The sequence below is a fragment of the Peromyscus californicus genome, unplaced genomic scaffold (genome assembly GCF_007827085.1).
Source record: "Peromyscus californicus insignis strain IS unplaced genomic scaffold, ASM782708v3 Scaffold_8__1_contigs__length_139910024, whole genome shotgun sequence".
Lineage (NCBI taxonomy): Eukaryota > Metazoa > Chordata > Mammalia > Rodentia > Cricetidae > Peromyscus > Peromyscus californicus.
Genome location: NW_026294606.1, coordinates 84,729,900 through 84,742,523, shown reverse-complemented (window position 1 = coordinate 84,742,523; position 12,624 = coordinate 84,729,900). Strand labels below are relative to the sequence as shown.

The 12,624-nt window shown below is 47.1% G+C and overlaps 1 protein-coding gene across 5 annotated transcripts in view; it reads right to left on the bottom strand.

Annotated features, from left to right (window-relative positions):
• Nucleotides 1-12,624, bottom strand: part of Sipa1l2 (signal induced proliferation associated 1 like 2) — a 169,932-nt gene that overhangs the window by 107,164 nt on the left and 50,144 nt on the right. For all 5 annotated transcript variants that reach the window (XM_052727791.1, XM_052727790.1, XM_052727792.1 and 2 more), the window contains exon 2: nucleotides 10,708-10,770. The gene's annotated coding sequence lies outside the window, so the exon portion shown is untranslated. The remainder of the gene's footprint in view (nucleotides 1-10,707; nucleotides 10,771-12,624) is intronic.

Genomic DNA, 12,624 nt, shown 5'->3' with positions numbered 1-12,624 from the left:
GAAGTGCAAGGAAGTGGCTCAGTGTCAGTGGCATTAAATTAATGTGCCTTTGCAAGGCTCACGCTAATTTCTGCAAAATTTAATTTGCGAAAATCAGCCCAAGGCTACTGCAATATCAAATTCACTTGATGTGTTAATTTCACACTCCAGGGTCTTCATCCCATGGGTGGGTGGGTGTGGGGACTGCAATTATATAAAGTAGCAGAGTGTCTGAACTTACCCAGGGGACCCCAGAGAGTAGTCCTCCCAGCCCAGCAGGAAGCCAAAGTCCAACTTGCCTGCTGCCAGCCGCTGGGAGTATGAAGATGACACCAGAAATCCACCGGTCTGAATCAGTATTTTCCCCTCCGCAGAGCTCAACCACCAGGTACCAGCATCCCATTTAATAAACTTGGTCTTTCAGCAAAGAAATTCAGTTTGCATTTAAAAGACAAAACCAAAGGTTTGCTAGACAGCTCAGTGGGTAAACTGCTTGCTATATAAAATGCAAATCTGAGTTTATATCGATAGCACTCACATCTGTAATCCCAGCAATGGGGAGACAGAGATAGACCGATCCCTGGAGCTCAAGGCCAGCTACCCTAGTCCAAACAAGAGGCTCTAGACCCAGTGAGACTGTCTCTCAAAATATAAGCTGGAGCATTATCAAGGAAGATGCACGGCATAGGCTCTTACCTCCAAATGTGCATGCATGCACACATGCACGTACTCACATGAATATATACATACACCACACACACACACACCCCCAAGTTCTCTGTTCTGACACCGGTGACAGCATTATGGCCGCAATGCCATCTTCCAACTTGTACCATAGCCCCTTCACCTGAATGTACTAGCTACAAGCATGACACCAGAAAGACAGGCAGAAACTGGTAACCTGGATATTAAAGTGACTTATTGAGTCAAATAAGACCCTTTAAAAGTTTCTCCACCATTGGACTTGTACCCCATCGGTCATTAATGAATCTTCTAGACCAGTGGTTCTTAACCTTCCTAAGGCCATGACCCTTTAATACAGTTCCTCGTATTGTGGAGACCCCCCAATCATAAAATTATTTTCATTGCTACTTCCTAACTGTAATTTTGCTACTGTTATGAATCACATTGTAAGTATTTCTGGAGACAGTTTGCTAAAGGGGTCAAGACCCACAGGTGAGAAACACTGTGCTAGGATATAAGCATCCAGTCAGCCATTTTTACCCCATCTGCCCACGAAGCTGGTGTTTACCACAGGTCGCACAGCTAAAGATGGAGGGAGCTTCCCAGCAGCTGACTAGTACTCATGGAAGGAACACTGCTGCTTGCTGATCCCCCATGGTCTACAACAGTAACACCCAGCTGTTTTGGCCTCTTCAAGCATCTCACACGGACAGAGGCCAGCCAGCACCAAGGGAGCCAGGCCCAGATACAGCCAGAGGCCTCCACGTAAGTGAGTTTCATGGCTGCAAGCCCCGGGCTTTGTCAGTAACAAGTTGTAAGTTAGCTAGAAATGGAAGAGCCCACAAAGACTGAACTTCTTGCAGAAGCATGGAAGGTGCCACTGCTGGAAAGATGCAAAAACTCAGACGGCTAGAAAGATGAACAAGGTGAGGTCACAGAGACTCTGGATTTCAGAGTCTGGGTTTATATGAAGAAAAAGTAAACAAAAGCACCACCGTCCCAAGCTAAAGTTCATCAGGCATCAAAGGGGCCTTGTAAAGTATGAAGCCCTTACTCCTGAAGTACTATTAAAGAGTCGGTCCTGGTGGCACAGACCTCTGTGACACCTGAAGACAGAAGCAGGAGGAGCAAAGGTCAAGGCTGGTGAGAACAACTCTGTGGGACCCTGCCTCAAATAAAAAAAAAGTGGGCAAGTGTTTCCTAGCATATGCCCACAGGTCCCAGGTTCATCTCTTGTACTTAAGAAAAAAAATTGAACAGCATGGTGTCTTGATGTACACATCCCTGCTCACTCGTATGAAGAGTCCTTTGGTTTAAGCATTCCCACCTCCTGTTCCCCAGGAGGAAGACCATCTCCATGTCAGGCGATCAGGACATGTTGGGTCAGAAAGGCAAAGAACACAAACTGGAACTTTCTCATCGACACCACCTCCTCCTTGATCATCCCCCACTCTCTAACCTCATTTATGCTGATAAAAGAGAAGGAGGCTTCAGATCAATTCTGAGAAGTCTGCTTTTGATTATTTAGATGGATTTATAAACTAGGCAGGGTGGCTCGCATCTGGAACACCAGCACCCAGGAGGCTGAGGCAGAAGGACAACTGTATTTGGGGTTATCTTGGGCTACAAACCAAGATTCTTTCTCAGCAAATAAAAACAACAACAACAAAATGCTTTAAGTTTTTGTTTTTACAAAGAGGCACCTGTCACCATGAAATGTGAATTCAGCTATAGTTTAGCTATGTCCTACCAGGCTCTGAATCACCCCTGAAGAGAACCTGTGTTTTCTAATAAAACATGTTCACAGCTCACATACCCACCAGTGCAAAGGTAAGCACAATACCACAAGACACAAACAGACCAAGATGGTGGCCAAAAATAAGATCACTACCAGTAACTCAGTATACAAACACACTCAGTGAGACTAAGTATTAGCCCCTGTAGTCTAGGGCTGGCTGGACATGCAATCCACACAATCATCCTTTGTCACCTGGTCCCTCTAGCAACAGAAACCATAGACAAGCAAAGTCAACTCCTGCATCTGGGTAGGCAGCCTAAGAAGCCTGTGGGGTACCTGCACTAACGTACAGGTGCAGAACGAAGAGGAAGGAATGGGCTTGACCTTTCTTACCCTGGGTAAGCTACTCATCATCCAGGCTTTTATGGTCAACCACTGATGGTCCATACGGACAACTCCCTCAGGAAGGCCTGGTGGAAATTTCATCTTCTGAGCCCCACCCTAGGCCTACTGAATCAACACCAGAGCTAACAGGGAAGGGGACACAGGATGCTGTGTGCAGTGACCTTGATAATGGATCGATGAGCAGAGATGCTGTTTAATATCACTAAACAGCTTCCACGGCTGAAGCGAGCAGGTGTCCAAAGAGCCAAGCACCCAAGGAACCCTGAGAGAAGCATCAATACCACCTGGCTGCCAGCCAGGCCACTGACAAGCCCAAGGAGAATGAGAGACACTGGAGGACACAAATGGCAGAATGGCTCAGCAGCCAGGTGGACCTAAGTGGTGCCCTCAGCCAAGCTGCACACACCTGTCCTTAGAGTGGCCGACGTCCCGGGAGCAGATCCCAGTGCCAGAGGAATTACACAATGTAAGGCCAGCCAGAGGAGGTGTTAACTGCCCTCAGCAAGCATCGCAAGGTCATCATAGACAACTTCAAGTCTACCAACCCCTACAAGGAATGCTAAGAAAATCCTCACTTGGCTAGTTCCCTAGAAGAAAACTAGTTTGAGAATGGTCTCCATGAAGTTGTGCATTTGAAAAAGTCAGCTGCACAGCTTACGTCTAGCAAACTGCTTGGTATAGTATCTTAATTGAGAGATACCAAGGGAAAGAAGTGACCAATCTATCCCGTGGGCATATGAGAACATCGTGTGTGTGTGTGTGTGTGTGTGTGTGTGTGTGTGTGTGTGTGTGTGTGTGTGTGTGTGTGTGCGTGTTGTTTTGTTTTTCCATTTCAGTGATGGCAAGTCAGTCCTTCCATCCAGATGAACAAATTCAGAGCCTAAAATAAGAAATTAACAAGCTCCAATTGCTTTTGTCTCATCTTCTTTTAGATTCTGTTTTGACAGGGTCTCATAAAAACCAGGCTGACTTTGAACACAGTATGCAGTCAAGGGTGACTGGGAACTTGTCATCTTCCTGCCTCTATATCTCAAGTGTTGGGATTGTAGGCCTGGGTCACCACCCTGGTTTATGTGGCATTGGGGATAGAAGCCAGGGCCTTGTTCATGCTAGGCAAGCATGCTGCCCACTGAGCTAGCTACAGCCCTAGCCCAAGTGGTCTTCTAAAAACAAACGTAAAGTAAAAACAGTGCTTGCTGTCCTGATTGGTCATCAGGCCGAGACAAGGAGATCCTTTCCTTGGAGAAAACAACTCAAGACACAAAAGACTCAGAAAGAGAAAACACCTTCCTTGTTCACTTTTCCTAGCAGCACCACTAACTATGCATATTTTAGCACGTTTTAAAAGGAAAAGGAGGAAAAATAAAAAAATTGCAACTTAACCAATGCCTATGAAATGGAGCTGGAGAAAGGGCATGGGAGTGCTCCACAGACACCCGGGACAGCCTGTCAAGACTGTCAGACCTCTGGATCTCCGAGCTACTCTGCTGCTTTCCAAGGAAGAAAAAGAAAAAGATGAAGCAAAGAAAATCCTACACGCCTGAACAGTGAGGTGGGAAAGCCTGCTTGTAACTCAGCCTTGTCAGACAGAACACAGCAGCCTCAAAAGGTTCAATAGCCTTTTTATAAACCTATTGTGTGGAGTAGTGCCTAAAAATAGTGTGGTTCCCAGGCAAGCAGATCACAGGAGTAATGCCTGCGTGCTAAGCTTCACACAATAGACAAAGGATGGGGAATGGAGGGCAGGATGGATCTCCTTTTGCACCAGGCTTTTGTAGCTGGTTGCCTTCCTCCTTGGAGACTCCGCTAGACTTTGTGTCCTTGGACCACAGGGTGAACCACACCAGCCCTTATACCCTTCCCATGAAGATGAGAGGGCCGGCAGGTAATGGCAGAGAAGTCCAGCCAGGACTCACAGCATCACTTGTTCATGGCCACTAAAGAGAACTTTCTTGTCCCTCGAAGTGGCCTTGAAGGCCATGCCTACATTATGACAATTACTATTGTTCTTGCTAATTTTCCCTTGTGTGGAAGCAGCTTCTTCACTTCCACTCCCTACAGGAATCACTCAGGAAAGCTTAGAAAACACCGATGTTGGTAACTCACTGTGGATTCGGCTCTTAAATATAAAACACCAGGATTTTCAAGGTTCCTAGCTGCAAGATGGCTCAGCAGGTAAAGGTGCTTGCAGGCCTCATGACCATAGTTGGACTCCCAGTAAAGGTGGAAGGAGAGACTTGACAGTCCAAGTTGTCCTCTGACCTCCACACATGCACTGTGGCATGAGGTTCCCCTTTCCAATACAAATATGACATTATTAGATTGATTACATCCAATAGATTCATTCTTTTAAAAAGTTTCTTGAATGGGCAGTTAAGAGCTTAAGGCAACATAAGGATCCTGACCAAGCCAGGTCCACTGCCCTAGTCAGCAAAGTGGGCAACAAAAACACGTTTTTGAGGCTGGGGCTCAGTGGGTAAAGTGCTTACCATGCAAGCAGCATGAGGACCTACCCAAGTTTGATCTCAAGAATGCATGTTAAAAAAAAAAGCCCAGCACAGATGTACACACTCATAAACATAATGCTGGGGAGGCAGTGACAGGCAGGTCTCTGGGGTTCATTGGTCAACTAGTTTATTTGCTAAGTGAGTTATCAACAAGCTAGTGAGAGACTCCATCTAAAACAAAACAAAACCAAGGTAGAAGACACCTCAGGAATAACATTTGAGGGCGGCTTTATCCTCCATGTGGACATATACACACGTGCACCTGCATATAGACATGTACACACACACACACATGTGTACACATACACACACACACACACACGTGCACGCACACACACACGTGCACACACACACACACGCACACACGCACACCAGTCTAGAGTGAACCATTGTGAAGGCTGAAGCCTGCACAGTCTAAACATCCAAGGGACCGAGAGCCCGTGTGGAGTGCACAGCTGGACAGAACAGAGACAGCACTGTGAGAGGTGGCATCAGAAATAGGAGGCACATAACATGCTGAAAATTTAAAAGCCACATTTCAACACTCCTACAACCCTGATTCTAACTCAGCACTCACATTTTCTTTTTTCAATACATTGTTAGCATCTTTGCCATGAAGTTTTATTGTGGATACAGGGCAAGCCCAAGATGGGGAAGTAACTGAGTGCTGAAACTCTCTGAAATGGACGTGTCTACAGTACAGAAACTACAGATGGCTCAACCCAAGTCCAGGAGACATCCTGATCCCGTGACTGTCCTGGACAGAATGAGGCTATTCTATAGACATCTGTGTCCACCTCCCACGCTCCAGCTATCAGGCTACTGAGAGAGTGGACCCCGAGAAATTGGAATTTCCAAATAATCTCCTGCTCATGAAGGAAAAGGCTGACGCCTGGTGCCAGCCAGAGGAAGAGCTTGTCTCCCAGGACGAGATGTTACACAGTTCTGACAACCTGTCAGAGCACCACGCGGGACAGACTGGAGCTGAAACAATAATGCATTAGTGATGGGCAGGCCCACACCTTGACCAGGACTGCTCAGCTATGCACACCTCTTGCCCTCTATTCAACCTAAACCTTCTGTCAGGACTCTGAAGAATGGAAGTTGGGGGAGGGTCACTGACCATCTAGGTTCCTCTTCTCAGTGTGGCCACACTGAATCAATCTCCTTTCTTGGCTTTTCACTGTCACGTGTCCCTCTAAGTGGTCTATTGAGAGAGCAGTCAAGCTGAGGCTATTAGGGCTGCCAGGGCTCAGGCGCTGACCCTAACACCCCCCTTCCCCCCCCCCCCCCCCCCCAATGTGGAATGCTGTGGTCCTGAGCTCAGATTATCTTAGGTCACTTCTGTGCCAGACTCAGCTTCTGGTACTGCACCTTGAAGTTTAGCAGGCTCCCAGCTACTAAACCCTGAGGCTAAAAGTGCTGCGAGATAACACAGGAAACCTAGAGACCATGCGGCTGTAACCAGCTGTAACCACCCACCTGATGCTCCCACCAGCAGAATGGAAAAGGCACTGATTTACAGGCGCAGAACAAAAGGAGGCCATAAACTGCAGGTCATCTCTTCCAGGGTGGAAGAAGTCATTCAGGGTCACTTGTGTTGCCTGCCTATGGTCTCAGTCCCATCTGGCTCAGATTTAATTCTTACTGTAGTCCCTTCTAAACAGAGTAATTATGTTACATGGACATAACAGATCATGATAAAGATGGTATCAACAACTGAGCTAATATTTTTCAGAATTTTTTTTTTTTTTAGTTAAATAGCTATATTGGTGCAGCAAGTGTCCCATTAATAAAATTTGACAGAAAGCTTGAGACTGATTGTTGTATAGCTATTTCTCCAAGCTGGATGTGACCACCCAGTCTTGAAGCCCAGCAGCTGAGATCACCCACAGAGATGCTCCCACAGCCCACCTATAAACACTGCTTCCTGGCAGGACAGGGAGGCTCCAGAGCCTTTATCAGGACCCACCCCTCCCCGAGGTTATTGACTGGGGTGTGACTCTTCAGTGCCTTTTGCTTATATGGAAAGCAAAGCACACAATGTCTCAGTTTAACATGCTCAAGGCAGGGCCCTGGGCTCAATCTCCAGCACTAAACGTGTAGGCAAACTGCCCAAGGTTAAAGAAATTAACACTGACAATCTGGTAGCAAAGTGCAGGCTGCTGCTACTCAACTCTAACATTAAGGTTCCTTTCATTAAATCAGGTTCCACCAAGCTCAGTTTTGGGGTGTGTGTGTGTGTGTGTGTGTGTGTGTGTGTGTGTGTGTGTCTGTCTGTCTGTCTGTCTGTTTCTGTGTGTATGTGGCTGTATGTGTGTATTGGGATATTCTCTCTCTCTCTCTCTCTCTCTCTCTCTCTCTCTCTCTCTCTCTCTCTCTCTCTCTCTCTCTCTCAATGTCTTCATATGTAGTCCAGCCTGGTCCTGAATTCACAACCCACAACCCTCCTGCCAAAGCCTCTTGAATGCTAGGATTACAGGAATGTGCCACCACCACGCAAAGTTCATGTCCTATCATGTCTGTTTACATATATCCAGAGCCAACACGGCTCAAAGTTGACAGCCTAGCCCCAGACTCTAGGTCCTTCCCTCACTCTGGGGCTCTGGCACCCTCCCCAGCAGAAGGACGCAATGGCGTACATAGAACTAGACTCAGGGCAAAGATGACGGCTGCTAACCCCACTGTGTTGAATATAAACAAGGAATTTCATCAGCAGATTCAGTTCTACAGTTCCCACGCTGTAGCACATGCTTAGTCTTTCTGTTCACATCTCTTTAAACAGCCCTGCACAGCAGGGGTTGGCTGGGCAGGTGTGTAGGGAAGGAACCAAATGACCCAGGATCTTCAAGAACCTGGCCTACAGAAAGGCAGAGGCAGGAGCGCCTGGGTTGGAATGACTCAAGCTGTGTGGATTCTCCCAACTGCTCTCAGACACATGGTTAATTAACAGAGACAAGCCTCCACGGAACAAAAACAGTTATTTCACTAAGGAATCAAAGTCTGAACGCTCCCCATTGTTCCTCAGTGAATGCCTCCTTCACGAAACCTTCCACTGCCATTGCCACCAAACAAATGCTCCATATCAACAAACAAACCAGAGAAAGGAAACAGCTTATGAAATTACAATGTGTTCTGTGACAGAGCCCAGCCCTCGGATTCATAAACTAAGAGCCAACTCAGCTGCTTTTCACTAAGGGGATACACAGAAGTACGTCTTTGTAATGCAGGACTGTAAACACCTTCCAAAGTGACGCACACTGCCAGTCTGGTACACAGCAAGATGTCATATTTCACGTATTTGCAGGAGCACATGTGTACATATGCGTGTAGAGGCCAGAGAGGGGCACACATGTGCCACTGGATGCATGTGGAGATCAGAGGAAAATCTGTGGGGGTCAGTTTTTTCCTTTTACCATGTGGCTTCTGGGAACTGAACTCAGGCGGCCAGGCAAGCACCTTCACCTACTGAGACATTAATTCCTTTGGGGGGGTGGGGAGGGGTGGGGGTAGCAACAGCTCTGAGTGGCCTGGAACTCCATGTAGATCAGCCTGGCCTTGAACTCACAGATAACCACCTGCCTCTGCCTCTGAGTTCTGGGATCAAAGGTCTGCAGAACCACACCCAGGTAATTCCACTTTTTAAATGTGCCTGATTGTAAATGTGACTAGATTTACGGGAAGTCTATGGGCACTGATCATCTTCGGAGAGTACTCCACACAGGGACACTTTCTCTATTTCATGTTTCTGAGTTGTATGAAGTAATATCTTTATGTATAATAGTATAACCTCGGATTTCTGACAAAACCACAGATGCCTAAAATCTAGCAGGCATCATCAGAACTGCTCAGCCTGAGCACATTCTAGGACCTGCCTAGGGCCTTACTCCCTGTGCTCACCCACTAAGCCTTGCTCCGGAAACAGACCCCACAGGCTGGAGAAACAAGCGCAGCTGCTTCCCACAGCTATCCCAGGTGAGGAAACGCCAGAGGGTCCTCAACTGTGTCCAGGTAGTTCCAGAAGGCCCCCAGGCTGCCACCTGGCTTCAATGGCACTGGCTTGTCACCAAACAGGAGAGGAGCCCACGGCACTGGAAGGCAAGGTTCTTTCCTAAAGCAAAACCCAGGCAGGCAGGCAGGCAGGCCAGCTTATTTCCTGTGCTGGGATGCTCTCACCTCCCTGCAGTTCTGTCCCCACATCAGAATTTACACAGGAAATGGACAGTCTTCAGGATCCCATCAGGAGGGGACACAGCTGTGTGTCACACAACCCATCCTGGCCCTCTACCTCCAATCCTCAGCATTCACTCCTCTCTGCACAGAGATTTCCATAGTCTCCCCACATACATGAGCCTCATGCACTGACCCTGTGCAGTGAGGAAGTATGGCGTGAATCGGCATCTCCTGTGGGGATATCCTGCCCTTATTCGCACGCACGTATACACACAAATATGGAAGCCAAAGGCTGCAGGTACCAGGATGAACAAGAGATATGGCAGTTCTAGGCAGCACGCAGCCCTGGACTGGACACTGTACGGAGGTGGATGATGCCATGAAGGGCACTCTGGGTCAAAAGATGAATGAATTGGGATGTTGGTAACAGATGGGGCATAAATGAGTCCGTATTAAGTAATTCACTGTGACCCAAATGCACACATTTTTTATTCCTAGAAAATATACACTCATGTTCTTAGAGGCAAAGGGTAGAAAATCAGACATGTGAGGTCCAGATATGCACATATGTGAGTGGTCTTACAAGGCAGGACAGAGTAGGTCAGGAACTGGTTTTGACACAGGTTAGAGGCCTAGTATGCCAGGTGGTCACCCCTAACAGGCCCCTTCTCAGATCTATCTCATTTCCTGCTGTTTCTATATATTCACTAAGGAAGAGGGCAGCACAGTCTTGACTCAAGGCTGAATGGGTGAGCCGACAACTGGTCCTATCTGCCTCATCCATCTGACTCATAACAGCTCATCTCAGCATGCCCTACCACGTCCTGTATCCTCCAGGACAGTGGACTTCAGGCAGCCCTTTGCCTGCAATATGCTCCTTTGAGTCCCTGTTACTTATGGAGCACTCTCTATGTAGAGATGCACAAGCTGACTAGAAAATGCATACTCTCGTAAACACACCGCAACCCATCAGTGACTTGGTTTGAAGCAGTCCTCCCCATCCCCTATTTAGGCAACTCCAAAGTTCAAAGGAGCCTATGTGAGCCCTGCCAGCCCTGTTCACCACATCTGCTGTGAGTAAAAGAAAAAATCACAACATTCAATACACCCAGAAAGAACACAGTCTTTCCAACAACCATTATTGGGACACAGGAGTCCAATTAAAACATCAAATAGCTGTGGAAGGTAACTGGGTCTGCGCGGCAGCCTGCAGCAGCTTACCTAAAAACACTGCAGCCTCTGGTGCAGACACAGCCTGGAGCTCACACAGCCTGCAGCAAGAACCTGCAGGAGAAGAAAGAGATCCGGTCAGATTCCTGAGGGAAATTTCAACAGCAGCTTTCAGTGTAGTCAGAATCCCTGGGTAACCCGAGCCCCTGCCTGGGACCCCAGGAAGGCAGATCCAGGTTCATCAAGGACACCAAAGCATTTTCTTATCTTTTTCCTTCTCCTCCTCCCCCTCTCACAGCCTGTAACGGAGCTTGCTGAGGTTGAATGACTCGCGATAGTGTCAAAGGTTGACCAAAGCAGCAGGTAAAAGAACCCAGCTGGCTGCTCTGAATCCAGATGTGGAGATTTGCAAAGGCAGACAGTCGCTCTGTACACTGCTACTCTTGCCTTGGAGAAGTTATTTTTGAAAAATATTGTTTATAATAGAAGGCAAAGGGTTTATTGCCAGTTTTGTTTTTTTGTTTTTTGTTTTTTTTTTTTTTTTTTTTTGGTTTTTCGAGACAGGGTTTCTCTGTGTAGCTTTGCGCCTTTCCTGGAACTCGCTTTGGAGACCAGGCTGGCCTCGAACTCACAGAGATCCACCTGGCTCTGCTTCCCGAGTGCTGGGATTAAAGGCGTGCGCTACCACCGCCCGGCTTTATTGCCAGTTTTTACATACACTCCTATTGTGTACCGTCATTTCAAGAAATACTTTTGCCGGGTGGTGGTGGCGGTGGTGAATGCCTTTAATCCCAGCACTTGGGAGGCAGAGCCAGGCAGATCTCTGTGAATTGAGGCCAGCCTGGGCTACAGAGTGAGATCCAGGACAGGCACCAAAGCTACACAGAGAAACCTTGTCTCAGAAAAAAAAAAAGAAAGAAAGACTTTTAAGGACTTATTTATATGTGTATGAGTGTGTTGCCTACATGTATGTGCACCACAAGCACACAGTGACCCTGGAGGCCAGAAGAGGGTGTCAGGTTCTCTGGAACTGAAGCTACCCATTGCTGTGAGGTTCAGAATGGGAGGCACAGTCAGTGAGTTCCTCAGCCTTGGCATGGGATCCAGGATTTGCACCCCAAAGAACTGAAAGCAGGCTCTAGAGCAGAGGTCCTCAACCTTCCTAATGCTGAAACCCTTTAATATCATTCCTCACGTCTGGTGACCCCCAAACCATAAAATTATAGTCTTTGCTACTTCATAAGTGTAATTTTTGCTACTGTTATAAACTGTAATATAATTATCTGTATTTTCTCGTGGTCTTAGGTGACCTAGCAAAAGGGTTGCTTGACCCTAAAGGGGTCATGGCCCACAGGTTGAGAACCACTGGTTATGTGTCAACTCAAGTTGACAGCAGTTCTCTTTCCAACAGGTGGGACAGTAGAACCAACACCAACCAAGTGTCCACTGATGAGTGAATAAACAAACTGTGGCCCATTCATACAACGGAATTTTATTCAGCCTTAAGGAGGAAGGAAATTCTGACATCTATTACATTATGGATGAATCTTGAGGGCTGCTAAGAAAGATACATGGGTCACAAAGGGACAAAGGCTGAGATAATTTCTCCTAAGTGGGGTTCCTGGAGTAGTGTAGGCTCAAAGCAGAAGCAGAACGGGTTGGGGCAAGGAGAGATGAGGAAGCTGCCTTACCAGGTTCGGAATTCTAGCCTTACAGAAAACCACAGACAGACAGACAGACACCATGGCTGCATAAATGTGAATTTACTTGATAATGCCAAACTGCTTATTATACCACAATATAAATACCCCCAAAGCCAAAATATTTATCAAAGATGTCCTAACATTAAATAATTAGGTAATATCAAGTGTTCACTGGCCCATATCACAGCAGCCACTGGCTAAGTACCCATAGACCACCTAGCTTCTAGCTACTGTGACAGAACAACAGCACACGGTGTCTGTGATG